We start from the raw sequence: 19,338 nt of genomic DNA, 5'->3' as shown, positions 1-19,338 counted from the left end.
TTTATTTATTTGAGAGAGAGAGAGACAGTCAGCAAGAAAGGGAACCCAAGCAGAGGAGTGGGAGAGGAAGAAGCAGGTTCCCGGTGGAGAAGCCCGATGAAGGACTCCTTACGGAGCGTTGTGATCACACCCTAATCCGAAGACAGGTGCTTGGTGACTGCGCCACTCAGGCGCTCCGGGTTGTGGGCTTCTTGATTTTTCAGCCTGCCTTCTGGGGGAGGGGCCTGCCTGCAGGTACTCAGAAAACCCTGTTTGGGTAGAGTCTCTGTGTCCCTTGCGAGGGGGGATGGGGATGGGCACCCTGTGAGCCGGTATTTCCGGGCTTTTGTTCTCTGGCGGCTTTCCCTGGCGGTTTGCTATGCCTCTTCTGAGAGAGCAGCAGCGGCTGAAATTCAGCCTCTGTCTCAGAACAGAGGGATCGCGGATCGTTCTCCACTGATGTTCTGGCCACTTTAACTCTGTTTCTGTTGGTGCTGCTCAACCCTGCAGCATCCCGGGCTGTGCGCCCCACACCCGGCGTCCCAGCCCTCACTTCCAGGGCCGGCACGTCTCTGTCCTTTGTGTTTCCAACCCCGCCAGCCGCCAGCCGCCCCGCGCGGGCTCCCGGAGCTCCCCGTCCTCAGTCTGGTGTCTCACGGGTGCTGACCGCGAGTCCGGCTGCTCCCCCGTGCAGGTGGCCCTCCAGCCGCCAGCCGCCCCGCGGTTACCTAATTTTTTAACACAAATTTCAAAGCGTTTTCTAAACCTTTAAGAATAAACAGCCTTGGCATAAATTAACATTGGACATAGATCTTTATCTGTAAATATTTCCACACCTATAAGAAATTTTAAATTGCTCAACTGTGACTGGGCAAGGAACAAGCACTATTTGCTGATTTCTGTTTATCAATAACTCTATCCCTACAATGATTACGGTATTTCCATTGCACCCTCCTCTTTCTCTACTTAGCTGACTCCTAGATACCCCCTCCAAAAAAACCCCACAAAAAACCTAGTATAGGGTCTGACACCCTGATACTATAATAGTGAAGTTATAATACAACATTCAACAGCATCATTTCTGATTTCTACTCTTAGTTATTTACAACAGTCAGTCATCTGCTTTCCAACACCCTGTCAAATACGTAATCTGACATATTTGCCAGTTGCCACTCTGACACCTTCCCCTCCCCACCCCCAATCAGCCCTTTACCATCTGCTTCACATATACTTCTCAGCCTTGGCACTACTGACATTAGGCATTCAGAAGCATCACCGACCAATGAGAGCAATTCTGGTCCATGAAAAAAACAATAACATGCTGCTTTCTATTATTTATCTTATTGCTCACACCAGTAGGCTATCTTTTGCAGCTGTTCCCTGAGTTGGGAAAAGCCAATGTTTAACTCTATGTAGCTTATTACAGTGAAAAACTCTGCTCTTCAAATACTATCTAAAGATTCCAGCTTTGTGGATTTCCATCAATAAAATATGTGCTAAGAGTTGACTTTTCTACTTATATTAATAGGTCTGTGCTCATTTATCCAGTTATCCAGTCTCCCTTCTCTGACCAACAATGCGCATTTCTACAAAGCAACAGCACTCCAAAAATAGGAGTATGTTTAGAGAATGGAGTATCCCTTACCAACTTACTCAAGAATAAAGCCTAAAACTTTGTTCTTATTAGAATAGTACACTGAACAACTAAGTTAATGCTTCAAAATACTCATCAAATATTGCCTTACTGCCTCAGTAAGAAGCAACACATTATGGAAAAATGTATTATTTTTATTCCTTCAGGATCTTGATTCTTAACAACACAATACTGCCAGACCACTTACGGAAAAGTTTAATCTTAAAAGTTTTCTTGGGTTTTGATCCTTTTAAAAAGGAGTTCACTATGTGCCAAAAACTATATCGTGCCAATGACTCTAGGTGGGATTCTAAACAATCTTACCTCTACTTTGTTACACTGTGAGGTAACAATGCTAAATTAACAACTTATGATGAATAAGTATTCATAAATTAACAGTTTTACATAAAATAAAAGTGCAAGTTAACCATTATTTTACTGCACAGCAATTAGATAATACAGCAAGTCACGAATTATCAGTACAATAGTAAAATCTCAGCTATTCTGATTTCTTTAGAAGTCATTCTAGAGAGTCAACTTTCCCAACGCACTGGAATTTCAGCTCTTTAAGGATTAGAAGTTGTTTTCAAATACTCTGGATGAAATTATTTCCACAACATATTTCTAAGTTTATTTATATTTAAGCAGAATATACTGAATATAATTTACATATTTCTGAAGAATCTGGAAATCTTGTAGTAAATGTCAATTTTTATATGACAGTGGTATTTATAGAAACTACTGATACACATAAGCATGGTTCTCTGTCCCTATCTCAGTATCACCAGATTGGCTTACTTTTAGTTTACAGAAAAGCTTTTCATGCTGTTAACCTAACAACCTACAAACGCCCCTCTGTTCTCATTGCTGCTTCTAATCCATGTGACCTTAGAAACCAAATACTTATTTGAATTGTCTAAAATAAGACTAACCTCTAAATGAAAGCCTAAGGGATTCTCATACAAGTACAGAAACGTTAACCATACATTTTCATAAAATCTCCATTAACCATTTAGAGACTTTTTTCCTTTTTTGCAACATTATTTTATGGAGAAAATATGGGCTTTATAGTCACACGGGGGTTCAGATCCTACTTTTAGCGTTTATTAACAGTATAGTCCTGGGTAATAATAAACCATCTTCCCTAGAAGTTTGCATACTTGTCAAAAGAAATCACTGTCATCACCTCACAGTTGCTATGAAGTTAAATGTGATACTGGATATTAAAAAACAATGACTCTTACAAAGTAGGTGCACAATTAAAAGGTGTACTTTCATCTTTAATTCTCTTAATATGGCAAATTTGCTCAATTTTATCACCTTTTATATAGTCAACGAAATTTTCCATTTCTTTTTCAACATTTTTAAGTTCTCTAGTATCTATATATGGTGTTAGTTTCTCCCACCAAATAGCTTTTGAGTATTTTATGCCTTTCTTGTCCTCTGTAACTGAGACTTCGCCTGAATGGCCCAAGCAGCTGAAATCCTTAAGACTGTACTGGGAACAATGGGGGGGAGCTATATTGGGAACACGGGAAAGACTGTGCAAACCTAAGTGCTCACACTCTAGATCATGAATAAATTTTCTGAAGTCAAAAGTCTCTGTTTGATACTTACTAGTAATATAACTTTGGGGCAAGCTAGCCTATCTTTCTGAGACTTAATTGCTTCATATTCAAAAATTAACATCAATATCAAGCTCCAATAATATAGCCAATTATTTGAAACAAAACAGATTTTTAAAAACTAAATAAAATAGAAAATACATATTCTTTTTTTTATAATTTTATTTTCTTTAAAGATTTTATTTATTTATTCGACAGAGATAGAGACAGCCAGCGAGAGAGGGAACACAAGCATGGGGAGTGGGAGAGGAAGAAGCAGGCTCATAGCAGAGGAGCCTGATGTGGGGCTCGATCCTGTAACGCCGGGATCATGCCCTGAGCCAAAGGCAGATGCTCAACCGCTGTGCCACCCAGGTGCCCCAAAAATACATATTCTTTTTTTTTTAATTTTATTTTATTATATTATGTTAATCACCATACAGTACATCCCAATTCTGATGTAAAGTTTGATGCTTCATTAGTTGCGTATAACACCCAGTGCACCATGCAATACGTGCCTTACTACCCATCACCAGTCTATCCCCTTCCCCCACCCCCTCCCCTCTGAAGTCTTCAGTTTGTTTCTCATAGTCCATAGTCTCTCATGTTTCATTCCCCCTTCTGATTACCCCCCTTTTCTTTATCCCTTTCTTCCCCTACCGATCCTCCTAGTTCTTATGTTCCATAGATGAGAGAAATCATATGATAATTGTCTTTCTCTGCTTGACTTATTTCACTTAGCATTATCTCCTCCAGTGCCGTCCATGTTGCAGCAAATGTTGAGAATTCGTTCTTTCTGATAGCTGAGTAATATTCCATTGTATATATGGACCACAGCTTCTTAATCCAGTCATCTGTTGAAGGGCATCTCGGCTCCTTCCATGATTTGGCTATTGTGGACAATGCAGCTATGAACATTGGGGTGCATATGGCCCTTCTCTTTACTACGTCTGTATCTTTGGGGTAAACACCCAGTAGTGCAATGGCTGGGTCATAGGGTAGTTCAATTTTTAACTTTTTAAGGGACCTCCACACTGTTTTCCAGAGTGGCTGTACCAACTTGCATTCCCACCAACAATGTAGGAGGGATCCCCTTTCTCCACATCCTCTCCAACAATTGTTGTTTCTTGCCTTGTCTATCTTTGCCATTCTAACTGGCGTAAGGTGGTATCTCAGTGTGGTTTTGATTTGAATTTCCCTGATGGCTAATGATTTTGAACATTTTTTCATGTGTCTGTTAGCCATTTGTATGTCTTCATTGGAAAAGTGTCTGTTCATATCTTCTGCCCATTTTATGATTTGTTTATTTGTTTCTCGTGTATTGAGTTTGAGAAGTTCTTTGTAGATCTTGGATACCAGTCCTTTATCTGTGGTGTCCTTTGCAAATATATTCTCCCATTCCGTGGGCTGTCTCTTAGTTTTTTTGACTGTTTCCTTGGCTGTGCAGAAGCTCTTTATCCTGATAAAGTCCCATAAGTTCATTTTATCTTTTATTTCTCTTGCCTTTGGAGATGTGTCGTGAAAAAGGTTGCTCTGGCCGATGTCATAGAAGTTGTTGCCTATGTTCTCCTCTAGAATTTTGATGGATTCCTGTCTCACATTGAGGTCTTTCATCCATTTGGAGTTTATTTTTGTGTATGGTGTGAGAGAGTGGTCAAGTTTCATTCTTTTGCATGTAGCTGTCCAATTTTCCCAGCACCATTTATTGAAGAGACTGTCTTTTTTCCACCGGATGTTTTTTCCTGCTTTATCAAAGATTAGTTGCCCAAAGAGCCGAGGGTCCATTTCTGGGTTCTCTATTCTGTTCCATTGGTCGATGTGTCTGTTTTTGTGCCAGTACCATGCTGTCTTTGTGATCACAGCTTTGTAGTACAGCTCGAAATCCGGCATTGTGATGCCCCCAGCTTTGTTTTTCCTTTTCAACAGTTCCTTGGAGATTCGGGGCCTTTTCTGGTTCCATACAAATTTAAGGACTATTTGTTCCAGTTCTTTGAAAAATGTCCTCGGTATTTTGATCGGGATAGCATTGAAAGTGTAGATTGCTCTGGGTAGTATGGACATTTTAACTATGTTAATTCTTCCAATCCATGAGCATGGAATATTTTTCCATCTTTTTATGTCTTCCTCAATATCTTTCAAAAGTGATCTATAGTTTCTAGCATATAGGTCCTTTACGTCTCTGGTTAAGTTAATTCCAAGGTAACGCATGGTTTTTGGTGTTATTGTAAATGGGATGGATTCCCTAATTTCTCTTTCTTCAGTCTCGTTATTCGTGTATAGAAATGCAACTGATTTCTGGGCATTGATTTTGTATCCTGCCACCTTACTGAATTGTTCTATAACTTCTAATAGTTTGGGAGTGGATTCCTTTGGGTTTTCCATATAGAGTATCATGTCATCTGCAAAGAGAGACAGTTTGACTTCTTCTTTGCCGATTTGGATACCTTTGATCCCTTTTTGTCTTCTGATTGCTGTTGCAAGGACTTCTAGTACTATGTTGAATAATAGTGGCGAGAGTGGGCATCCTTGTCGTGTTCCTGATCTTAAGGGAAAGGCTTCCAGCTTTTCCCCATTGAGAATAATGCTTGCAGTAGGCTTTTCATAGATGGCTTTTATGAGATTGAGAAATGTACCCTCTATTCCTACACTCTGAAGGGTTTTAATCAGGAAAGGATGCTGTATTTTGTCAAATGCTTTTTCTGCATCAATTGAGAGGATCATATGGTTCTTGAGTCTTTTCTTGTTGATATGATGTATCACATTGATTGATTTGCGAGTGTTGAACCATGCTTGCATCCCAGGTATGAATCCCACTTGGTCATGATGGATAATCCTTTTAATGTACTGTTGGATTCTATTAGCAAGGATCTTGTTGAGGATTTTGGCATCCATATTCATTAGAGAAATCGGTCTGTAATTCTCCTTTTTGAGGGGGTCTTTGCCTGGTTTGGGGATCAAGGTAATATTAGCCTCATAGAATGAGTTTGGTAGCTTTCCTTCTGTTTCTATTTTTTGAAATAGCTTTAGGAGAATAGGTATTATTTCTTCTTTGAATGTTTGGTAGAATTCCCCAGGAAAACCGTCTGGGCCTGGAGTTTTATTATTTGGAAGGTTGTTTATCACTGACTCAATTTCTTCATAGTTAATTGGCCTATTTAAGAAATCTATTTCTTCCTGTTTCAGTCTTGGTAGTTTATAGGTTTCCAGGAAGGCCTCCATCTCTTCCAGATTGTTTAGTTTTTTGGCATATAGCTGTTGATAAAAGTTTCTAATAATCCTTGCAATTTCAATGGTGCTGGTCGTGACCTCTCCCTTTTCAGTCATAATTTTAATAATCTCAGTCCTTTCTCTTTGTTTTTGGACAAGTTTTGCCAGTGGTCTATCAATTTTATGGATTCTCTCAAAGAACCAGCTTCTAGTCCTGTTGATCTGCTCTACTGTGGTTCTGGTCTCTAATTCATTGATTTCTGCTCTAATCTTGGTCAACTCCTTCCTTGTCAGTGGGTTAGGCCTGTCCCTCTGTTGCTGTTCCAGTTTCTTGAGGTGAGAATATAGAAACTGCATTTTAGATTTTTCTATTCTTTTGAGTGAGGCTTGGATGGCTATGTATTTCCCCCTTAGGACTGCCTTTGCAGTATCCCATAGGTTTTGGACCGTTGTGTATTCATTCTCGTTGGTCTCCATAAATTGTTTAATTTGTTTTTTGATTTCCTGGTTTATCGAGTCATTCTTGAGCAGGATGGTTCTTAGCCTCCAAGTGTTTGAGTTTCTTCCAGGTTTTTCCTTGTGGTTGAGTTCCAATTTCAGAGCGTTGTGGTCTGAGAATATGCAGGGGATAATTTCAATCTTTTGGTATTGGCTGAGACCTGTTTTGTGTCCCAGAGCATGATCTATTCTTGAGAATGTTCCATGGGCATTTGAATAGAATGAGTATTCTTTGGTTCTGGGGTGTAGTGTTCTATATATATCTATGAGGTCCAACTCGTCGAGTATGGCATTCAAAGCCTTTGATTCTTTGCTTAGTTTTTGCCAGGGTGTTCTGTCTATTTCTGATAGTGGGGTGTTGAGGTCCCCTACTATTACTGTGTTCTTATCTATATGTCTCTTTATTTTGGTTAAGAGTTGGCTTGTGTATCTTGCTGCTCCCCTGTTGGGGGCATATATATTAATAATTGTCATATCCACTTGTTGAATACTTCCTTTAAGAATAATATAGTGCCCTTCTGTATCTCTCTCTATGGCCTCTAGTTTAAAATCCAGTCTATCTGATATGAGAATTGCTACTCCAGCTTTCTTTTGAGGTCCATTTGCGTGGAAGATGGTACTCCATCCCCTTACTCTAAGTCTGAATGCATCTTTGGGTTCAAAATGAGTCTCTTGTAGACAGCAAATGGATGGGTCATGTCTTTTTATCCAATCTGCAACCCTGTGGCGTTTTATGGGAGAGTTTAAGCCATTTAGATTGATAGAGATTATTGACAGATATGATTTTAATGATGCCATTTCTCTTTAAAGTCTTTGTATCGGTTGTGACTTGCTGCTCTGTATCACTCTTGGGGCCTTTTTACCTTTATAGAGCCCCCCTTAATATCTCCTGTAGGGCTGGTTTCGTGGTTACGAAATTGGTTAATGATTGGCGATTTTGGAACGTCTTTATTTCTCCATCAATTCTGAATGACAGCTTTGCTGGATAAAGGATCCTTGGCTGCATGTTTTTCTCTGAAAGAGCTTTAAAAATGCCCCCCCAAGCCTTTCTCTCATTCCAGGTCTCTGTAGACAGGTCTGACGTAATCCTGATACCTTTGCCTTGGTACGTGAGAAATTTCTTTGCCCTGGCCGCTTTCAATACTGTATCCTTGGATCTAATATTTGCGAATTGCACTATGACATGCCGTGGCGTAGGTTTGTCCTGGTTGAGCTTGGATGGGGTCCTCTCTGCCTCTTGGACACGAATGCTTGTTTCCCTTGCTAGATTAGGGAAGTTTTCAGCTACAATTTGTTCAAATATCTCTTCTAGACCTCTGTTTTTCTCCACCCCTTCAGGGATGCCGATGATTCTGACATTGGATCGTTTCATAGAGTCAGTAATCTCCCGTAATCTACATTCGTGGGCGTGGATTTTTTTAAGACCAGCTTCTATTTTCGTTTTTTCTTCTACTAACCCATCCTCCAATTCGCTAACGCGTTCCTCTGCCTCGGTGACCCTGGCCGTCAGAGCCTCTAGTTTTGACTGCATTTGGCTCATAGAATTTTTAATTTCTGTCAGATTCGCTCTCATTTCTGCCCTTAGGGATTCTATATTCTCAGCAACGCTTTCTCTGATGCTTTTTTCAAGTTTACTCATCATCTTGACCATTGTTGCTCTGAATTCCATTTCTGATAATTGGGATACATCCATATGTATTAATTCTGTGGCCGAGGCCAATTCTGTGGCAGAGGCCACAGACTCATTATCTTTTCTTTGCTGGGGGGGACTTCTCCTTCTCGTCATTCTGATGAAGAGAGATTGCAGGGTTGTCCAGAGCCCAAGTGTTGACTGGGACCCAGGCCGTGCGCCCTTGTTTTATAGAGATCTTAGGGATGTGGGCTTCTTCCTTAAAGAGTTTATTTATTTATTTGAGAGAGAGAGAGACAGTCAGCAAGAAAGGGAACCCAAGCAGAGGAGTGGGAGAGGAAGAAGCAGGTTCCCGGTGGAGAAGCCCGATGAAGGACTCCTTACGGAGCGTTGTGATCACACCCTAATCCGAAGACAGGTGCTTGGTGACTGCGCCACTCAGGCGCTCCGGGTTGTGGGCTTCTTGATTTTTCAGCCTGCCTTCTGGGGGAGGGGCCTGCCTGCAGGTACTCAGAAAACCCTGTTTGGGTAGAGTCTCTGTGTCCCTTGCGAGGGGGGATGGGGATGGGCACCCTGTGAGCCGGTATTTCCGGGCTTTTGTTCTCTGGCGGCTTTCCCTGGCGGTTTGCTATGCCTCTTCTGAGAGAGCAGCAGCGGCTGAAATTCAGCCTCTGTCTCAGAACAGAGGGATCGCGGATCGTTCTCCACTGATGTTCTGGCCACTTTAACTCTGTTTCTGTTGGTGCTGCTCAACCCTGCAGCATCCCGGGCTGTGCGCCCCACACCCGGCGTCCCAGCCCTCACTTCCAGGGCCGGCACGTCTCTGTCCTTTGTGTTTCCAACCCCGCCCGCCGCCAGCCGCCCCGCGCGGGCTCCCGGAGCTCCCCGTCTCAGTCTGGTGTCTCACGGGTGCTGACCCGCGGTCCGCCTGCTCCCCCGTGCAGGTGGCCCTCCAGCCGCCAGCCGCCCTGCGCACACTCCCGGAGCTCCCGGTCTCAGCCTCGATCCAGTGAGCACACCGGAGCTCCGGAGCTCCGTGAGATGCTTGGTGGCGCACGGTCCCGGCTCACGGACTCAGTCTGCTGTTTCCAGAGTGCGGGTCCGCGGTCCGCCCGCTCCCTGGTGCAGGTGGCCCGCCAGCCGCCCTGCACGTGCGCTCCTGGAGCTCGCGTTCTAAGTCTGCTGTCTCGCGGGTGCCGTCCGTGAGTCCGCCTGTTCCCCCGTGCAGGTGGCCCGCCAACCGCCAGCCGTCCCGCGTGCGCTCCCGGAGCTCCCTTCTCAGCCTGCTGTCTCAAGCGTGCGGGTCTGCGGTCTGTCCGCTCCCCCGTGTAGGTGGCTACCGCTTCCCGGCGCCCTGACACGGCGGCTCCCTCCCCCTTCTGTTTAGCTTCCGATATCTGTGCGCAGTTTCACGGCTCCCCGTTTCGTATCTCGATACTCAGCGCTGGAGATGTTCATTTGTAGAGATCCAGATGTATCTTCCTGCGTCTCAGGCTGATTCCGTGGATATTCCTGCTGGTCTGGTACCTATCCAGCTCAACTCAGGGGACCGGCTGAAAAAGGGGTCCCCTACTCCTCTGCCATCTTAACCTCCCCCGAGAAAAAGACTTTTGAGAGAGAGAGTGCACACACACCGTGGGGGAGCAGAGGCTGGGGGTACAGCTCAAGCAGACTCTACCCCAGCATGAGCTGACCCAAAAATACATATTCTTAAAAGTATCAAAAAGCTGACAAAATAGTAGGGTATCATAAAGCCAAAACATAAGAAAGGACAGGAATTCAGAGAGGAAAATAGAGTGCTAAAGCCAAGTTAACCCCTAACCAAAGCCAAACTTGGGATTTAATTATCACAATCTCATAAAGATAGAAGCCAAGCCCAGGGCCCACCCTTGGCAGTAAGTCTGACAGAAGACCCTATACCATACAACTGGAATCCATAAAATCAACCAAAGAAAAGCTGTTCCATTCTAACCCATCCCCTAACAACTATAGGGAAAGTTGCTTTGGCACTGAACTGTAAAGGAAAACGGGAAAGGAGAGTTCCTGTCAAACTGTAACTTCAGGAAAGGGACAGATACAAGTACTTTAGGCTCTGGAGGCCAGAGATCTCTGCTGCAACTACTCAACTTGCCATGGAAACAGCCATAGACAATAAGAAACAAATGAGCATGCTGCGTTCCAATAAAACTTTATTTATGGACACTGAAATTTGAGTTTCATATAATTTTCACATGTCACAAAATATATTTTTGCCAATCATTTAAAATCTAAAAACCGGGGCGCCTGGGTGGCACAGCGGTTGGGCGTCTGCCTTCGGCTCAGGGCGTGATCCCGGCGTTACGGGATCGAGCCCCACATCAGGCTCCTCTGCTGTGGGCCTGCTTCTTCCTCTCCCACTCCCCTGCTTGAGTTCCCTCTCTCGCTGGCTGTCTCTATCTCTGTCGAATAAATAAATAAAATCTTTAAAAAAAAAAATAAAATAAAATAAAATAAAATCTAAAAACCATTCTTAGCTTGCAATCTTACAAAACCAGGTGGCACACAGCAGTTTGCCTTGAGCTGTAATCACAAGACACACTACCACCTAAGCTACCACTATGCTACATACACAGATTTGTGGCCCTAATTCACATCACCTGGATGACAATACAAAACAAAACAAAACAAAACAAAACAGGTCAGGCGCCTGGTGGCTCAGTTGGTTAAGCGCCTGCCTTCCGCTCAGGTCATGATCTCGGGGTCCTGGGATCCAGTCCCACATCGGGCTCTCTGCTTAGTGGGGAATCTGCTTCTCCCTTTCACTCTCCCTCTGTGCTCTCTCCCTTTCTCAAAGAAATAAATAAAATCTTAAAAAAAAAAAAAAACCTAGGTTATAGGCATTTAGAACATGCCTGTACAAATGTCATGAATAATGTCCCAAGAAAAGGCATTATTTAGATCAAGCATAAAGAAAACAAAACACCATGAATGAGAGCAAACAAAGGTTAGAAATAGATCTAAACAAAATGTCAAATATTAGAAACAAATCTAACAAAAATGTCAGATATTGGAAATGATCATACACAAAACATAAAATAGCTGCTCACTAATGTTTAAAACAATAAACAAGACTGAAAATATTTGAAAGGAACAAGAACCATAAAAAATGACTTGAAAGATTTGGGAAATAACTTCTAAAACTGTAAAACATAACAACTAAAAATAAAAATAAAATGGAACAGTGAAGAAGAAAACACCCATAATGACAGAAGAAAAATATAAGAAAAACAAGATGAAGAAACATTTAAGAAAAAGAGAAAAATCAACATATATATATTGGAGACCCAGAGAAGAAAGAGTATTGAAATCATAACATTATGTTCTTTGAAAACAACTAGAAATCATTAATAAAATGATGACTAGGAGTAACAAATGGTATCTTTAACACCAACATACATCCCATCCCACATACCCTTTTACGATATAATGTTCACACTCTTACCTACATTGTCTCCCCACTGAACTTGGATGGACCTTTTTAACTGTCTCCACCAACAAAATGCAGTAAAGTGAGGCTGTATAACTTCTGCGGTTAGGACATAAACACTAACATGTCTTCTACCGAGCACTTTCTTCAGAACTCAGGAATTCCAAAATTCATAACCACAACACCACTTTAAAAGCTCCATGGAGAACACCTGGGTGGCTCAGTCAGTTAAGTACCTGCCTTCACCTTAGGTCACGATCCCAGTTACGGGGACTGAATCCAACCTGCTTCTCCCTCTCCCTCTGCTGCTCCTCCTGCTCACACTTGCATGCACACATGCTCTCAATAAATAAATAAAATCTTTAAAAACAAATAAAAAAAATTTTAAAAAGCTCCATGGAAAAATCCACATGGAAAGGAACTGAGGCAGAACTGCCAAGCTCAACTGCTCCTGAATTCCTGACCCACAAAACTGTAAATGATAATAAGCCACTACGTTTGGGCTTAACTTGTTACACCACAATAGATAACTAACATACAAGGAAATCCTCACAGAGTTGTAAACATAGTCTTAGGGCACCTGGGTGGCTCAGTCGGTTACGAAGCTGCCTTCAGCTCAAGTCATGATCCCAGGGTCCTGGGATCAAGCCCCACATCCGGCTCCCCAATCAGCAGGGAGTCTGCTTCTCCCACTCCCTCTGCCTCCTCCCTGCTTGTGCTCTAATAAATAATTAAAATCTTTTAAAAGAAAATAAAATTAAAAAAATAAAGCATAGTCCTAAATAATCCATGTGACAAGTAAACAGAAAATATGTTGAACTAGACAATAACAAAAATACTTGAGAGATGCAGCTAAAGCAATACTTGACAGGGAAATTTATAACTCTAAATAGGTATAACAGAAAAAACAAAAATTAGGGAACCATCTATTCAAGAAGATAGGAAAAGAACAGCAAAATAAACCCAGGACAAATAAAAAGAAATAATAGAAATGAGAAATAAAGGAGTTTATTAGAAAGGTCCAGGGGTGCCTGGGTGGCTCAGCTGGTTAAGAGTCTGCCTTTGGCTCAGGTCATGATTTCAGGCTCCTGGGATGGAGCCCCACACTGGGCTCCCTGCTTAGGTGGGTCTACATCCCTCTCTCTCTCTCTCTCTCCCTTTCTCTCTCTCTCTCTCCCCCCTGCTCCTCCCCTACCCTGCTCATGCTCTCTCTCTCTCAAATAAACTCTTTAAAAAAAGAGAGAGAGAAAGGTCCAACAAAGCCAGAAGCTGGGTCCCTGAAAAAATTATAAACTGGCGAACTTCTGGCAAGAATGATGAGGAAAAAAAAGTAAAAGGGATCAGGAATGACAAAAGGGGCAAAAACTACTACAAAAGCTGCAAACATTACAACAGTAAGAAGACTTTTTAATACAGATGAAACTGAAAAGAAATCCTAAAAATATATATAACTTAGCAAAACTTACTGAAGACACAGAAAACTTAAGTGATCCCATTAAAATAAAACACAGAGCCATACTGCTTGACCACTAAGTTCTCCCAAATACTCAAGGAATAAGTAATCCAACCTTAAATAAATTCTTCCAAATTCTTTTTATGAAGCTGGCATAACTCTCAAATCAAAAATTCTGGCAAGGACCAGACTAGAAATAGAAATCATAAGCCAATCTTACCCCTGAACTTGTATGCAAAAATTCCGAACAAATATTAGCAAACAAAAACCAGCATTGTAAGCATAATATACTATAACCAAGTTAGGCATATCCCAGGAAAGCAAAGATAAATCCGATATTACTAACAGATGGCCAATTATTCTAATCAACCATATTTTAAGAAATCCCTAAAAATTCAATACTTATTCATATCTCAAAAGGAGTCTTCACAAACAAGGAATTGAAGAAAACGTCCTTAATTTGATAAAAGGTACCTACAAAAACCTACAGCATAGTTATTGGGGAAAGCCTAAACATTTTTCTTTTGGTATCAGGAACAAGATAAAGATGACCCCTATCTACTTCTATCAACATTATATTACTGGTGATCCTAAGCAGCATCAGAAGCCAATAAAAAATAATAAAAGGCATAAGGATTAGAAACAAGAAACAAAACTGTTTTTATTTGCATATGACATAATTATGTATATATGGAAAATTTTAAAAGAATCTATAAACTCTGGTTAATTTTATAATTTAACAGCTACAAATTGAGGACCTAAATAGACATTTTTCCAAAGAAGACATACAGATGGCCAACAGACACATGAAGAGGTGCTCTAATCCCTAATCACCAGGGAAATGCAAATTAAAACTACAATGAGGTACTATGTTATACTTGTCAGAATGGCTAGAACCAAAAAGACAAGAAGTAAGTGTTGGAGAGGATGTAGAGAAAAAGGAATCCTCGTACACTGCTAGTGGGAATGCAAAATGGTTCAGCCATTGTGGAAAATAGTATGGCGGTTCCCCAAAAAATTAAAAATAGAAATACCATATGATCCAATAATTCTACTACTGGGTATTTATCAGAAAGAAAGAAAACAAAACAGTAATTTGAAAAGATATATGCACCCCTATGTTTAGTGCAGCACTGTTTACAAGTGGCCAGGATATGGAAACAACCTAAGTGTCCTCAATAGATGAACAAATAAAGAAAATATGGTATACGCGTGTGTGTGTGTGTGTGTGTGTGTGTGTGTGTATAAAACAGAATATTATTCATCCATAAAAAAGAATGAGATCTTGCCATTTGGAACAATATGGATGGGCTTAGAGAATATTATGCGAGTGGAATAAATCAAACAGAGAAAGACAAATATCATATGGTATCACTCATATGTGGAATCTAAAAAAATGGACAAACAAAAAAAAGCAGAAACAGACCCATAAATACAGAGAAGTGGTCGCTGCCACAGGGAGGGGGTTTGGGGGTTGGGCAAAGTGGGTGAAGGGGAGTAGGAGGTACAGTCTTCTAGTTACGAATGAATCGTCACTGGGATGAAAGGTATGGCAAGGAAATAAAAAGGAAAAAAGAAACATATAAATTGATATTAGTTTCATATTTCTATATACCAGCAACAATTAGAAAATAATCTTTTAAAGATTTCACTACTTAAAATTGCATCAGAGGGGCGCCTGGGTGGCACAGCGGTTAAGCGTCTGCCTTCAGCTCAGGGCGTGATCCCGGCGTTATGGGATCGAGCCACATCAGGCTCTTCTGCTATGAGCCTGCTTCTTCCTCTCCCACTCCCCCTGCTTGTGTTCCCTCTCTCGCTGGCTGTCTCTCTCTCTGTCGAATAAATAAAAATAAAATCTTTAAAAAAAAAAAAATTGCATCAGAAAATATGAAGTGCTCAGGAATCTAACACATAATGGACAAAGCATCTACTGAAAAAATGAGACTTAATTATGAATCATTACAGAAATGGAAAGATACCCATGTTCATAGACTCGAAGACTCAATGTTAGAAAAATGTCAGTTCTCCCCAAATTAATCTATAGAATCAATTAAGTCTCAATAAAAATCCCAAATGTTGTTTTTACATTGGATTAGTGTGTGTGTCTGTGTGTGGAATTTGACAGTGATTCAAAAATATACATATATGAAAGTGCAATGGACCAAAAACAGCCAAGACTCTCCTGATGAACAAGCGCAACGTGGAGAGACTTGCCTCACCAGGCTCCATGCCCAGCACAGAGCCCCACATGGGGCTCAATCTCATGACTCCGACATCATGACTTGAGAAGAAATTGAGAGTCGGATGCTTAACCAACAGAGCCACTCAGGCCACCCTGAACTCAATTTTTTAAATCACATAAAATATTATATGAAGTTCAAAAAGCAAAACTGAACTATAGTTTATGAATATGTAACCTGAGATTCAAAATTATGATGCAAAGCAAAAAAATGATAATCAAAAAATTAAGGCATGGGGCACCTGGGTGGCTCAGTCGGTTAAACGTCTGCCTTCAGCTCAGGTCATTACCGCAGGGTCCTGAGATCCAGCCCTGCATCAGGCTCCCTGCTCAGCTGGGAGTCTGCTTCTCCCTCCCCCTCTGCCCCTCCCCCACTCATTCTCTTTGGTTTTCTCTCTGGTTCTCTCTTACTCTCTCCAAAAAATAAAAAAAAATCTTTAAAAAAAAAAAGTTAGGGTGTTAACTAGTTCCACAAAGAGGGGAATGTATATCAACAAGAGGCACCTGGGTGGCTCAGTCGTTAAGCGTCTGCCTTCGGCTCAGGTCATAATCCCAGGGTGCTGCAATCGAGCCCTGCATCGGGCTCCCTGCTCAGCAGGAAGCCTGCTTCTCCCTCTCCCACTCCCCCCTGCTTGTGTTCCCTCTCTCGCTGTGTCTCTCTCTATCAAATAAATAAAATCTTTGGGGGGAAAAAAAGAAAGGGCAAGGAAAGGGAGAGGTACGGGGGAGGCAATCCTGGTTTGTTGGCCTGAGTGATGACAACACAAATATTTACTTCACAGTTTTCTTTTAACTGCAAGTTTTATTCACTCTCCTGTATATATGAATAAAGAGGAAAAGCCACAACTGCATACAACTACTATGGTAATTTAATACAATAAAGTAACCTACGTAAAAGTATGGTACCTATTGTGCATTTTTTTAAAAAAAACTACTATAATTATATAATTTTTTTATCCTCCGAAGTTGCTTATGGTAGATACTCAAATATACTGTTCACTAAATGAAACAAATTCAGATGGTAAATACACTTACCATGGTGAACACTGCCTAATGGGTCATGTATAGAACTGTAGATTCCCAATGTTGCACACCTGAAACTAATACAACATTGTATGTCAACTACACTTCAAGTTAAAAAACTAAATAAATCAAATTACTTTCAATCACTGGAGTAAAAGACAATTTAAATCTGAACGGCTAGGTCCCCTAACTTCCAATTTCTATGTCATAAGCCCCAGAGCTTGAATTCCTTCTATCCTAACAGGTACCCTTTCCTCTCCCTTTAATATTCCTGATCTCTTACTCTTTATACTCATAGTATACACCTTACTATACATCAGACCGTCAGCAACTGTCACTGAATGTTTGGAATCTAAAATCTGAGAGGTTTAAGGCAGAAAAGAGGAAGAAGAAAAGCTAAAGTCAAGGAGAGGGAAGTTGTGGAAAAAAACAGTGGAGACAGAACTTGAATTATCCTTACATGAAAGCACCCAGGACTTCAGACCGTTAGTTCTAATGCTTTAAGAAGCCAAGAAGCAGAGGGAGAAAAAACAAGTAAATCATCTATTGTCTGACCCAGGTTTCATACAATTAAAGCAGAGTAACACTGAGACCAATTACCTAATATTTAGGGGCAAGAAAGTGTACCTATGTCCCAAGATATATCTACTTCTGAAATTCTCTTAACAAAAAAAAAACAAAACAAAACAAACAAGAAAAAAATACAATAAAGCCTCCTCAAATTATAGGCTCTCTGGAAAAAATCAACTCCTTCTCAATTACTTAGGGGAAGAAACTTTATTTTTTAATTAACTTATTCCATATGTATTACTTATTAATCCAAAAGATTAAACACAAATATCAGATCCAGATTCATTCATAAAATTATGGTATATCAACACAGCAGAATATTATGCCTCCATGAGAAAGATGGGAATGTACCAATACAGAGTGCTCTCCAGAATCTTTTAAGTGGAGAAAAAAAAAAAAAGGCACAGAACAGTATGTATAGATAGATACACACACACACACACACCCCCCTACCTTTGGCATATGAAGGGAGAATACATATATACATCTTATTTTTGAAAGAAAAAAAATACTGGAATGACTGATCAAAAACTCACAAAAATGGTTACCTTTATGGGAGAGCAAGGAGGAAACAGAGTAGAAGAGAGAAGGGGTGAAAATGAGATTCCTACATACACTTTTTCATTTGGTTTCTCCTTTTGAACTATGTGTTTCATATATTCAAAGGGCAACATTAAACCAAAAAACCGAGGAAAGCAAACCCTAAAATGAAAAACAAATGGACCTAACTACATACACATTAAATTGGTAACGATCACACTGAGAAAATACTGATTTCAAGTGACTTTTAAATATAGTATTAACAAAAAGTATATCCTTAGTAGGATACATTCTAAGGACAAAGTGAAATGCAAAGAAATCTTAAGCTTCACTGAATAGGTTTATTTATTTTGAAACTAGTTCAGGTGTAATTTAAATAAATAGATTGAGATATATATATATCTCAATTCTAATAAAAACTAAGATTTTCAATGTAAAAGAGATTAAAACCGAACTTTAAAAAAAAAAAAAAAGACTGAAGAAAGAAACCCCACAGTGTTAAATTTGAGTTAAAATCAATAATGACCTCATACTTTTATCCCCCTCCAGACAAGACCTAGAAGCAATGACAGCCCCAGAACAAGGAGCGTACTTAGCATCCAGATACTGGTTTCTAAATATCATCCTCCACTGTAAGGAGACAGAGCTCCTTAGAGAAACTGCTCATTGCAGTCTAAAACAGGAAAAGGCCATGGTGAGCCAACATATCTTATACCCAAAAGTAAGGACTCACTCAAAGACTAATAATGCATTTATGCAAAAAGAACTGAGGAGGGGCTCCTGGCTGACTCAGTAGGTTAAGCATCTGACTCTTAATTTCGGCTCAGGTCATGATCTCAGGGTTGTGGTATCAAGCCCCAAGTCAGGCTCCACACTCAGCACAGAGTCTGCCTGAGATTCTCTCTTTCCCTCTCCCTCTGCCCCTCCCCCTGCTCGTGCTCTCTTGCACACACCCGCACTCTCTCTAAAATAAATAAATAAAATCTTCAAAAAAAAAAAAAAAGAACTGAGGAGTATGCTTGGAGGGGCTCCCAACGTCCTTACTTGAGACAATCTCAGCATGAAAAAAACAATGTCTGTAACTCACTATAATACAACAAATAAAAATCCAAGAGAACATAAAACCATTCACTGTCACCGTTGTAGATCACCATTAGACCAACCACTCACTCTGAAAATTAGATGAGAAAGAATTAAGCATTTATTTACTCTGCCCTTTAGGAGGAACTATAGTTCACATCCAGCTGATGGAAGGTTATAAAGCTCTTGTTAACTAAAGAATGATAGCTAATAAGTGTAAAAGAATTACAGAATTAGAAAAATCACCAATTTTCAACCTTCAATTAAATAACTGATTTGCCTAAGGTTCAATAAAGGATGCTAATATTAGTAGGTAAAGCATACTTAAGAACGGAATTTTATATGGTATCAAAATATCACCCCACAGATTATTGTACTTGATGATCATAGCAAGAAAAATATAATTCTACAATGGA

The 19,338-nt window shown here is 40.5% G+C and overlaps 1 protein-coding gene across 11 annotated transcripts in view; it reads right to left on the bottom strand.

Moving 5' to 3' along the window:
* Positions 1-19,338, bottom strand: part of MYO9A (myosin IXA) — a 307,312-nt gene that overhangs the window by 279,638 nt on the left and 8,336 nt on the right. The window contains exon 2 of one of the 11 annotated variants that reach the window (XM_034660723.1): positions 16,745-16,809. The exons of the other annotated variants lie outside the window; for them this stretch is intronic. The gene's annotated coding sequence lies outside the window, so the exon portion shown is untranslated. The remainder of the gene's footprint in view (positions 1-16,744; positions 16,810-19,338) is intronic. 11 annotated transcript variants of the gene reach the window in all.

Source organism: Ailuropoda melanoleuca, chromosome 5 (assembly GCF_002007445.2).
Source record: "Ailuropoda melanoleuca isolate Jingjing chromosome 5, ASM200744v2, whole genome shotgun sequence".
NCBI classification, from domain to species: domain Eukaryota; kingdom Metazoa; phylum Chordata; class Mammalia; order Carnivora; family Ursidae; genus Ailuropoda; species Ailuropoda melanoleuca.
Note: the sequence above shows the minus strand (reverse complement) of the source record. Positions and strands in the feature narration are given on the sequence as shown.